This window comes from Muntiacus reevesi, chromosome 11 (assembly GCF_963930625.1).
Source record: "Muntiacus reevesi chromosome 11, mMunRee1.1, whole genome shotgun sequence".
In the NCBI taxonomy this organism is placed as follows: domain Eukaryota; kingdom Metazoa; phylum Chordata; class Mammalia; order Artiodactyla; family Cervidae; genus Muntiacus; species Muntiacus reevesi.
Window position 1 is genome coordinate 51,762,316 of NC_089259.1, and position 13,125 is coordinate 51,775,440.

A 13,125-nucleotide genomic window follows, 5' to 3' on the forward strand; every position below is an offset into this window, starting at 1 on the left:
TGCACTGATCACTGAGGAAGGCTTTCTTATCTCTCCTTGCTATCCTTTGGAACTCTGCATTCAAATGGGCATGTCTTTCCTTTTCTCCTTTGCTTTCACTTCTTTCCTTTTCTCAGCTATTTATAAGACATCCTCAGACAGCCATTTTGCCTTTTTGCATTTATTTTTCTTCGGGATGGTCTTGATCACTGCCTCCTGTACAATGTCACGAACCTCCATCCATAGCTCTTCGGGCACTCTATCAGATCTAATCCCTTGAATCTGTACACCCCTGCTCGAATCATTCCAGTAATGTATCCCACCCAGATTTGCAGGCAGTGGGAACTGAGACCGTTTATTCTTCTCAGGGTTTTTTTTTTTTTCTTTTTTTTTTTGATAACATATCCTGTCTGGGCAAGTAACAAAGTTCAAGAGAGAATAGCTCAAAGAAGAACCTGGTAGGGTTCAGGATTCTGGGCCATCCTGATTCTTAAGTGACTCTAAAAGTCTTTCAAGAGCTTCAAAGGTGAAATGATCAGAGCATCATAGAGACTACCCTGACAAATCCTCCAGCCTTCCCCATTCCTTTTTATAGCGGCTTTATTAAGATATAATTCACATGCCACACCATTTATCCATATCAAGTCTTCCGTGTTATTCAGAGTTGGGCAGCCATCATCACAACCAATAGAGAAAATTTTCATCAGCCCAAAAAGAAACCCCCATACCTACTGGCAATCACTCCCCGTTCCCCCTCCCAAATCCCTAGACAATCACCAATCTACTTTTTGTCTCTATGGATCTATCTGCTCCAGATGAGACCTCAAATAAGCACTGCCCACCATGTTACTTTCCATATAGGACTGTTGCCCTCAGATGACTGTAAAAATGCCCACTTGAATTAAACCATTCGTTTGATTGTCTACTGGGAATGAAGCAGTGCATCTTGTTTTCTTACCCTAGCACTCAGAACCAGACCTGCATCTCAGCAAGTACTTGTTGAATCAATAAGTGAATGAATGCATGGAAGGTAAGCTTTTGTGGGAGTAGACTAACTGAATGGGGGAAGGAATGATAGTGGAAGAAATAATAGCATCTCCTTGGGAAAAAAAATTGGTGAGGGGGCAAAAAGCAAATAAGAAAAGGTAAAAGTGAAATAAGATTCTAGATGCTGAGTCTTAACAGTTTGAGGTCCTTCACCCATTTGTGAATATTATGCTATCCCTTGTCATATAAGATCTGAGATCTGCTGAGACTCATCCTAGATCCTCTCAAGAGAGTTATGGATACCAGAGTAAACATTTCCAGCTCGATTTTCCAGAGAGAATTTCACCCTGAAGGTTGGCTTCTGTCTAACATTGGCATGTGTTTGACACTTCATCAGATTCCCCATTGCAGTGGGCAGAAGTGAGAGTATACAGCCGGTACTGTGTTAGTTGTGCAAAATCTTAGGTTAGGCGAAACTGTGCAGGGAAAATCACGAAGTAAAACAAGGGCCCCAAGAATCCTTTTCCTGCAGTGGAGTTACTCAAGATATAGCCAACTTCTCTCCAGTCTAGCCTTAATCTTAACTAAACTTGTGAAGATTTCTCAGGGTCCACACTATATTCATAGCTTCCAAGGAGAAGTAAATCACTATCAAATTTTGTGTAGATACAGGGTCTTTCAGAGGGACTCATTGGTCAAATATAATTTTTCCCCTGGATTTATCCAAAGAGTAAGGCCATGTGTGTCTTCATGGCTCCTTAGCTTGTCCACATCAAACAGATAGTGTGTGAAGCCCTTGGCGGCCATTGACCCTCCTACTAGCTAGATTACACTGGAATAGTGTCACATTTTACTAACACCCCTCAGAAAACTTTCCTTGACTGTACTGCCTCGCTTTCATGGGACAGTGTCCAGGATAAGCAGGGAAATATTTCCCTCCCCTCTCCTATTTTATCTGAGTTTGCTCAAGGAACTGAAATCATCATGTTCTGAGCCACATGCCATGCTCAAGGCCTGCAACGAGCACGCAGAAAACTCTAAGGAATCGTTATTCAGGGACTTTGCCATTTGCAAGCCTGTGGAATTCAGGTGCCCACAGGAAGAAGTGAAGAGGTTTTTCCAGCCTGACCGTATCAGCCGCCTCCCCACAAGAACCTTCTGTTTTGGCTGAAGTACTTCTATCAGACTCAGGCTGTTCCTTATGGCTAAGTGTAAGTTCTGCGTGCCTGGTTTACTTTGCTTATCTCTTTCACAGCCTCCTCTCTTTATACCCAATGGCTTGACTGCTTTGCATTCATGCTTGGTTTTTCAGAGGAACTGGGATAGTCAGACCTTGGAGAACATAAATTCTAGAGGTTTAACTTCAGAGGAAAAATGAATGATTATAAACCAAACCACAGGCAGTAGTGTACAGCAGAGAAAAGTGAGCAAGTAGGACCAATGGTGTAAGGCTGTGGGGAATGATTCAATAATAATTTGAGTAGGGGGTGGACAGTAATAGTATTAGAAATTCTCTGGTGAATTAAGCAAAAGCTTTAGTAACCATCTTTTCCTCCTCTTTGTGAGATGTGGGTTGCTGTAAGCTATAGCACTATGGCAAAAAAGAAAAAAAAAAAAAACTCAGTGGAGAGGAAAACAGTTTTAAAATTTCTCTTAGAACCCTGCCCACTGACATTATGAAAGCAGCCTCAGTAAGTATGATAGACACGCAGGCCTCCAGTTACAGAGGTGTAGGGGAAGGACTGACTGGTTACTGGAAGCTCGTATTTGCATTGGACAACAGATTATTTGAATTGGATGATGCAGGGAGGGGTGCATCTTAACCTTATCAAACACGTTACAGATATAATTTTTAATTCATCCATTCAGGGCTATTTTGCTTGTGGACATAGGATGACTGTTAATATTTTTAAAACATTTTTTAAATTACCTTTAAGCTCCTTAAGTATTCTAAGAACATTCTTAAGCTCCTTAAGAATTTCAAGAATAATTTGTTTGCAAATCAAAGACTGACACCTGCTATATTCCATCACTGATTTTTTAAAAGTAGTTTCATTCTATGTAACCTGCAATGGACGCATGCCTTACTGTTCTTTTCTTGCGTACATAAAAAGAATCAGAGAAACCCATCTAATAAAATATTTTCCCCCTGACATAGAGTAAAGCAGGCTAGGCATAACACATAAGGTCGTTGGCCTTTTACGGTGACATTCTCTGGGATGTAAAAATTATTCTGTTTAGACAACTTGGATGGTGATTTTTGAAAATTACTCAGTTAGAGGTGAATGAATCTTTTTCCTCCAAATAAATGGAGCGCCTTGTTTCAAGGACTCGCTTCTCTGAGTTCTTCTTGCCTTCCAGTTTTACCTGCTAGATGGAGTGTGAGTTGTGCTCGTTCGTGGGGGACAGCCAGCCCTTCCTCCTGCAGCTCATCAGCCTGAAGGAAGGCAGCACAGTTCCCTCCCAGGCGCATCACGCTCCAATCCCCTGAGGCGGCTGCTCTGGAGGTTGGAGTGTGGGGCTGGCTGTGGAGGCGTTTCCGTTCTATTTTGGTTTCTCCTACTGACTGGCTGCTCAGCTGTTCATGAGTCACCTTAACCTCAAAATCTGTCATTAAAACAGAAATAATGATACCTATCTTCTGTGCCTTATATGAATTGCATGAAGATGTTATTCATATTTCTGAGATACATGTGAGAATTAGTCAAACTTGGATATTAGGAAAGGTGCAATGCAATTGTTCTCAAGCCACGAGGAGGATGCTCTGCTCATTTAGACTTTGAGAATTCTGTGCCAAAAAATGAAGCTCCTAATAGGGATTAAATTTGACAAAATATTTTTCAGACAAACTGGATCAGGAATATATGTAGTCTGAATAACATAGAGCATTAAAAATTATTTATGAAAATGTTCATTTAATCATTTTTTTTTCAAGCATCCTGGCACTAAATTTGACATTAGGGATACCTTATGACACAGAATCTCTCCTAAAGAAGACCACATACTAGAAATAAGACAGCAAATGACTCTAGGTCATGGCATATGTAAGTGTAGTGGTATTTGGGACATTTTTTCACATTCATATCATCATTACTAGTGGTTCTTAAGGCACTGGTTCAGAGCTTCAGAGAGAAGTCACCTTGATAGTTTACATTTATCTAAAAAGTTTCCATTTGTTTTAAATGTTTTTCTACAATGTAACTTACCTTTCTTAGTTATTCTTTTTCTACACTTGTGAATTTAATGTGTAATTTCTTTCTTCTTCATTCATGCATAGAAATAAAGCTACTATAAGATGTGAATTATCTCTGGACATCATTTAGTCTACCTTCCACATATTGTTTTTACTATCTAGTGCTGTCAATTTTGGACTTACCTGGGGTCTCAGTGGTAAAGAATCTACCCTCAATGCAGGAGACTCAGGAGATGAGGGTTCCATCCCTAGGTCAGGAAGTTCCCTTGGAGAAGGGCATGGCAACCCACTTCAGTATTCTTGCCCGAAGAATCCCATGGACAGAGGAGGCTGGCAGGCTACAGTCCATAGGCTGGCAAAGAGTCTGACATGACTGAAGTGACTTAGCAGGCAGTCTATCAGTATTATGTAATAAGTGCTCTATAATAATAACTTTTACTTAGTGATCCTATTAAAATTCCAGAATAATAATCAGCCTACGCTTCAATTTTTGCTCTCAATATCCAACTAGCTTACATAAGGAGATTTGTTTGTGTAGCCATTTTTTGTCTTTGTCATAAAGTCCAAGTTCCTGATATGAATTGCTATATACTTGACCTCTGAACTAGGAAGAGTATTTTATAGATGCTCTATTTACTTCTTCCTGATCCACCCCCACACAGGCTTCTACCATTTAAACAGCCTTTATAGCAGGCTTCCACAAACGGATTTCTGCCAAGCTGAGCAGTCTTTAGGACAGGTCCCTATGAACAATAACAAGTTTACTTATTTGGGTTTGGGGAACAGCAAAGAAATAGAACCAAATACCTACCCTTCAGTCTCCCATCCAAAGTCCGAGGGAGGATGCCCCCATGAATTGGCATTCTTCTCTTTGGGGTGAATGGGAGAATTCTGAATGTGATATTATTGGCCTTTCTTGGACCAGAGTTCAGTTATGCGGTTCCCGCATTTCCTGTCCCAGGGAGAGATGAAAGAGTAGCATTGAGTCTGCCTGTAGCACATCCAAATGCCGTGGCTGGAATCCCAAACTCTTAGCCTCAGTCCTTTTATCATGTTGCCCTGCTCCTCCCAGCAAAGTTGACTCATCACTGATCCCTCTCCAGTGAGGCATGGGGGCTCTTCTCTTAGTGCTTTATTTTCTCTACCGAAGAACTATTTGGAGAGAAGTGAAATTCTAATTATTGTTGCCACAATTGCTTTACCTCATTTTGTTGTGGTTCAGTAACTCAGTCATGGGCAACTCTTTGCAACCCCATGGACCGTAGCATACCAGGCTTCCCTGTCCTTCAGTATCTCACAGAGTTTGCTTGAACCCATGTCCCTTGAGTAGGTGTTGCCATCAACCATCTCATCCTCTGTCACCCCCTTCTCCTTGTGCCCTCAATCTTTCCCAGAATCAGGGTCTTTTCCAGTGAGTCAGCTCTTCCCATCAGGTGGCCAAAGTATTGGAACTTCAGCTTCAGCATCAGTCCTTCCAATGAGTATTCAGGGTTGGTTTCCTTTAGGATTGACTGGTTTGATCTTGTTGCAGTCCTAGAAACTCTCAAGAGTCTTCTCCAGCACCACAGTTTGAAAGCATCAATTCTTTGGTGCTCAGCCTTCTTTATGGTCCAACTCTCACATCTGTACATGACTACTGGAAAAACCATACCTTTGACTAGGTGGATGTTAGTTGGCAAAGTGATGTCTCTGCTTTTTAATATGCTATCTAGGTTAAATTTAATAAAGTGAATTATTCTTGTACCTATATCTTATTGACAAATACATAAAGTTATTTTTGAGTCTTCTATAGTTTAAGTCAAAACATACTTTCCATCTGCACCCTAAACACACTAAATAGAATGTTTCCCTTTCTTTGGCCCAGGGACAAATTTCATAATAAAATTTTGTGCAAAATCAACATATACAGGTAGATATGTTCTTTTCTTTCCTATTCCTCAAATTAATACAAAAGATTTTTTAAAATATGCACAAGAACATGATTAAATTAAATTTCTAAATAATTAGATAATTTTCTCCTTCTAATTTATAAAATTTTGCACACTCCTTGGAGCACTCATTTTTTTCCCCACTTCACAGCTTCTTTATCCCCATCAAGCAAAGTGATCCTAAATGATGCTAAAAGTCTCAGATTGCTCCCAAACCCCCATTCTGCAACTCTCTAGTTAAATTCCATCAACAGGCTCAGCTGAATTATAAATGTTAGAACAATTCTTTTGTTATTGTGGGAAATTGAAGGAGTGCTAGTGCTAAACTACTAACTACTAAATATTTTAGATTAATCAACATCAAATTAACCTTGTCTAGACCTAGTAGTTAGGCTTCTGGCCTGTCCCAGTGACAGAGTGGGCCCCCTTTGTCACCAATAGCTGATTGTCATACGTATTGACCCATCCCTGAGTATTTACCGGGATCACCTACCCATCCTTCCCCATTATCATCCTTTCTCTTGTCCAGTCTCTAATGATACAGTCAGCCCTCCATATTGATGGCTGGTTGGATCATGAATGCAGAACTCACAGAGGGCTGACTGTGCTATGCCATTTTATATAAGGGACTTGAGCATCTGCAGATGGTATTGACAAGGGTCCTGGACCCAATACCCTGCAAACACCAAAAGGTGACTGTGTTGGCATCCCATCCACTCTCTCTTCATTAGCTCAGTGGTCGTTTCTCCCTGTCTACTCAGTCTCCCTAAAGCAAACTGTCATCGTGTTCAACTCTGACTCTCACCTGCCTCCATTTCCTCCAGGGGACTTTCTCCCCTGATTTTCTCCTAGTTTACCCCTTTTAGTATCTCCCTTACATCGAAGATCTGTCTGGAGTGTCATCTATTACTTGCTACCATATTATCTTACTGGTAGGAATATTGGAAAATACTCTGAATATTTATCCCACATTTTTAACATAACCCTAACTTTTATATGCTACTTCTGAGAATCCATTAGAAGAGAATTCCAAACTACAGAGGAAAAAGTGAGTTCATGAAGATGCTCAGTGTTCTTGTTTATAATAGAGAAATAATGAGAAAATTCCAAACTCTAAAGAATGTTTAAATAAATAATAATAAATCTGACGGATTTTAATGCAAAAGAGAGAGTGGTGTAATAATACAGAAACATCTATACACTGAAGTAAATTATTTAGATAAAGTTAATTAACTATAAAACTTGGAGATAACTTAAAAAAATTTATGGTGTAGATTGTGATGATCATTAAGTTTTATTTAACCATTTGCATGGAAGCCAAGACTAGAACAACAAGTACTGTTGATTGATTTTTGGGTGGTTGATTTTCGGTCACACTGATCATCTTTTAATTTTACTGCATCTTCTAAATTTTCTCTAATGATTGGTCTGAACAGCAGCCTCTAAGATGACCGCTGAGCATTCTCACATCTGGAATGCACAGCTTCCGATAATCTGCTCTTCCTAAATGTGGGTGGGACTTACTTCTAAGCCATGCAATATAACCAAGATGAGGGGTTGTCACTTTCACAATAAGATCACAAGAGGCTGTAACTTCTGTCTTGTTAGCAAACTTTCTCCGTCACCTTCTTGACTTTCGTGCTTTCATAAGCAAGTTACCACATGGGAGGAGCCCCTTGCACCAGGAACTGGGAGGAGCCTCCAATCCACAGCCCACAAAGGACAGGGGGCCTCAGGCAAAACGCTGTGAGGAGACAAAGGCTACCACACCACTGAGACTCACAGCGGATAAACCTCAGTCAAGTCTCCAGATGAGACCTGGGCTGAGGCTTTGATTATAGCCTTGTTAGACGATGTGAAGCAGAGGACCCAGCTAGGCTGTGTTCAGATCCCCAATTTCCATCCCCTACCTCATCCAAAACTGAGATAATAAATGTATGTTATTTTAAGCTGCTAAATTTGGGAGTAATTTGCTACATGGCTCAGTTAAAGAATCTGCCTGCCAATGCAGGAGATGCAGATTCACTCCCTAGATTGAGATCCCCCAAAGGAGGAAATAGCAATCCATTCCAGTAGTCTTGCCTGGAAAATCCTATGGACAGATTTGTCCAAAATCCTATGGACTATAGCGGGCTATTGTCAATGGGGTAACAAAAGAGTCAGACATGACTTAGCTACTAAACAACAACAGTAAATGACTAGCATGTGAAGGTACTATTTTGATAAACATAACAACAAAGTCTCTTTAGAAAGGACATTCACATTAAAAATGAATTTGAGATGCTAAGGGACTTTGTGAATATTTCCTATACCTTTAGAAGCTGACCCCTGGCTCTGGGTAGGTGGAAAGAGGGAAAGTGTCATCACTCCACAGCAAAGAATATTGGCACAAGCTCACAGCAGGAAGGGTCATTGGGGAAACATCAGCATTTGGGTTTTCATCCTTCTGCCCTCCCAGAGGATCAAATGATCTGGAAGGAAGAGCATTTATCCTGGAGTTAGAAACTTGCTTACAGAAGTAATTGCTTTAAATATACTTGGGAGAAATCTTCAATTTCCTGTAAGGTTTTACCTCCCAGGAAAGAAGGAAAAGGAGATACTGTGATGCTAAAGGTTTCTTCTCTCCACCCTATAAGGGGTGATAGAATTAAAAGGTTCTAGTGCTGACCATGTGATATTATCAGAGGAGGCTGAAAAGAGGAGCCTGTCAGGAGTGGTGACTCTCAACTCTATTCCTAGGACCTCACTCCTGGGGACCCACCTGAGAACTGACTCCAGGAACTATTCACTGTGGTGGAGGCGGCAAGGAATAGTCATCCTTGACCACTAAAGTCTTTAAGCAGCCTTATCAGAAAATAAGATATTATAGTTGGGAAAGGAGTAAAAAGTTGCATCCAGGTGAGCATTCTGTATGGTGCTGTATGTCAGAATTTTCCAAAGCCAGGCATTTTCAGCTTTTGAAACTAAGTGTGTAATTATGTATGTGTTAAAGTCAGACAGGTGCTCAAAGGGGAGGGAGAAAACTCAGATAAATGGCTGAGTGGATCTAGACGGGGAAAACAGGAGGAAGCTCTGGCCCTTTTGTGTATTAATTCCTCCTTCTTCTTGCCTTACTCCTAGCCCCACCCTGAGACAGTTTCTCCATACAGTTAAGCACTGGTCCCTCTCCGGAGTTGTATCCGCTCCAATGGCCATCACCACTTCTTTCCCTGGTGGAAAGCTCATTGTCAATCATACCATCTTTTAGCTACAATTCTTGCAGCACAAACACATGGGCCTTCCAGTGGAAGGGAAACAGCAAATATAATTCTTTTTAGAGATATCCTAGTTGAGTTTTGGAGACACAGTTTGTTCTAACATGCAGGACAGATGGGAAATAAAGATGTTTGCTTTTATCGGTCGTCATACTATAGCAAAAATGCATGATGATGCAGGATTGTGATAAGGAACAGTCAAAGATTAATAATTAGACAACTCTCAGAGCCTCCGTATGGATTAAAACCAAAAATCAGAGATACAATCTCATTTCTATAAACATTTGGTTAGAGATGATTTCTGTTAATTTTTTCCCCACTGACTTTGTAGTAGTGAGTTTAGGCTGCCATTACAAAATACTATAGACTGTGTTGGTTAAACAGTAGGTCCTTATTTTCTCACAATTTGGGGGACTGGAAGTTTTAGACTAGAGTGACAGTATGGTTGGTTTCTGTAAAAAGCTTGAGAGTTCTCTTTCTGGCCATCTTCTTATCTTGTCTTCACATGGTGGAGAGAGACAGAGAGCAGGGAGAAGGTCGGGGGATTGGGGGAAGGGAACAAGCTTTCTGGTGTCTCTTTTTATAAGGGCACTAATACCATTATGAGGGCCTCACCCTATGACCTCATCTAACCCTAATTACCCCACAAAGGCTCCATCACCAAATACCATCATAATGGGGTTAAGGCTTCATCACATGAATTTGGGGAGGACACCATAGCAGACTTATCATCCCATCTATATTGTCTCCATACCAACTTTCAAGAAAATTTATTCTAGACAACAAAATTTAAGCTGTGCTTACAGAGGATCTTCTATGTGTCATAAAATTTTGCCGTTTAAAGAATTGTTTCTAGTAGTTGTTATTATATTCAAATTTTAGTTTGTAGGAACTTGGACACAAGAGAAAAAGTAAGTTGTATTAGCATTGTCTTTAAAATAATATCTCTAAAGAATAATACTGATTAAAAATCCTGAAACACAAGCAGGGATATGGATTCAAATATAGTTTTAAGTATTAATAAAATGTATTTTGCACAGAGCAACATCAAATTGTAAAGCCTCACTCACTTAGAAATCCCAGTTACCTTATATACGAACATTTACGCCGAGTGGCCAGAAATAAGGTCATTATACCCTGACGCTTTCACAACCTTCTCCTTTTCTTTATAACAAGTGCTCACTATTATGGGAAGAATGCCTGCCTTTTCTTTGCAGCTTTGCAAAGCTTTAAGGAAGTAGGGTTTTTAATCACACTCTTTTCTTGCTTGCACTTCTGACTTCTCTGAGTTGGCAACAGAATTTTAAGTTCATCTCTGAGATAGCATCACTCTTTAACCTTAGACAGTTTAAAAGTCTCTACCAGGGCATTTGTAGGCATTTTATTGCTTCATTCCTTTATTCTCATGTCAAGGATAAGTGGACTTGAGCCAACAAACAAAATTAGAGCAGAGCTCTTTCTCTATTTCCAGATCAGCTAAACCAATTAATACAATTTAATTAAAACTTATTTTCTTTCCTCTCTGCAGAAGAGGCTCAGAGAGCAGCTGTTGCAACTGGGTTTTCAGAATGTGGTTCCAGCTTCATTTAACTCTTAAGGGATATTTTCAGAGTGAGACACTATAGGCATGTGACACTACTAACTGATTTCACTTCAAATATCCCTTGTAGTACCTCTTTCAACTATATATGTTCTTCATCAAAAAGGGGGCAGTTTATTTTATTCTTTGCTTTTTCCCACTTGGGATTGAGTGCTTTAGTCCTACTTGTGCTCACAACAAGCTACTCATACTTGGCAGGTCTCAACCAATTGATTTCAACAAATATAAAATACACCTGACAGCATATTAAAAAGCCTCTGCTTTTTAATTACTCTGCCAACAAAGGTCCGTCTAGTCAAGGCTATGATTTTTCCAGTAGTCATATATGGATGTGAGAGTTGGACTATAAAGAAAGTTGAGGGCTGAAGAATTAATGCTCTTGAACTGTGGTGTTGGAGAAGACTCTTGAGAGTTCCTTGGACTGCAAGGAGATCCAACCAGTCCATCCTAAAGGAAATCAGTCCTGGCTGTTCATTGGAAGGACTGATGTTGAAGCTGAAACTCCAATACTTTGGCCACCTGATGTGAAGAGCTGACTCATTGGAAAAGGCCCTGATGCTGGGAAAGATTGAGGGCAGGAGGAGAAGGGGACGACAGAGGATGAGATGGTTGGATGGCATCACTAACTCAATGGGCATGAGTTTGGGTAAACTCTGGGAGTTGGTGATGGACAGGGAGGCCTGGCGTGCTGCGATTCATGGGGTTGCAAAGAGTCGGACACGACTGACCGACTGAACTTAACTGAGCTGAAAATATACCTGAAACAATGAGAAAAATCCTCTATCATGTCATAGGTTGTATTTTTTAATTGAAGTATAGTTGATTTACAATGCTGTTTTATACAAAGATGTATAGCTCAGTGATTCAGTTATATACATCCACACACACAGAGATACTCTTTTTCAGATACTTTTCTCTTATAGGTTATTACAAACTATTGAGCAGTTTCCTGTGCTATACAGTAGGTCCTACATAGGAGTGTGTGCATGTGTGTGTGTATATATACACATGCGCATATTTATACATATATATATATATATATGTTAATCCCAAACTCCTAATTTATCCATCCCCTTACCACGGGATGCATTTTTACCTTGAATGGAGTAAAAGTTTATAACAGTAGTAGTCCCCACTTCCCCCCACCCCATAAGGATTCCCTGGTGGCTCAGATGGTAAAGAATCTTCCTGCACTGCAGGAGACCCAGGTTTGATCCCTGGGTCAGGAAGATCCCCTGGAGAAGGGAATGGCAACCCACTCCAGTATTCTTGCCTAGAAAATTCCATGGATGGAGGAACCTGGCGGACAACAGTCCATGGGGTTACAAAGAGTCAGACACTACTGAGCAACCAACACTTTCACTAACTCTAATACTTTGACTTCCTGTAATATTTATCTTGAACATTCCTGTAAGTTATATTTATGATATTGGCAAAATGGTCTCTAACTCATGGGGATACAAAAGAAATCCAACAAGAGCTTCCATCTTTACATGAATCCCCACATTTACTTTGGGTTTCTAGAGGTCCATCCTGGGATTCTCAAAAATACACATTTATTGTATTTATTTATACAAAAATACAGCATTACTATGTTACTCTTTTCTTCCACTCCTTTTCATGCCTCCTTAGTCCATGAAGTCTTTATTGAGACTAGGACAGAAAGAGTTGCTTTTATTTTATATCAGTTAGAAATGAGTTTGACTGCAAGTAACAGAAACTCCAATAGAGGTTTAATTAACTGAGGGACTGACATTGCTCATGCAGGTCTGGGGAGGAGTAGACAGGCTAATACAATAGCCAAGAGCACCACATGAGACCCAGTCTTTCCTTTTCTTCTCATTGGATGCAGCTTAGCAACTAAACAATAACAACCTGTGGAATATTTTTGCATGCGTGCTCAGTCATGTCTGACTCTTTGAGACCCCATGGACTGTAGCTGGCCAGGCTCCTCTGTCCATGGAATTTTCCAGGCAAGGATACTTGAGATCATTTCCTACTCCAGGGGATCTTCCTGACCTAGGGATCAAACTATGTCTCTTATTTCTCCTGCATTGTCAGGCAGGTTCTTTACCATTAGTGCCACCTGGGAAGCCCATAATCTAGTTATCCATTTGCAAAGCCTTCAGTGTACTATGGTGGAGTAGGAAAGGCATTAATTGCATTAAAAATCTACATGTGGGA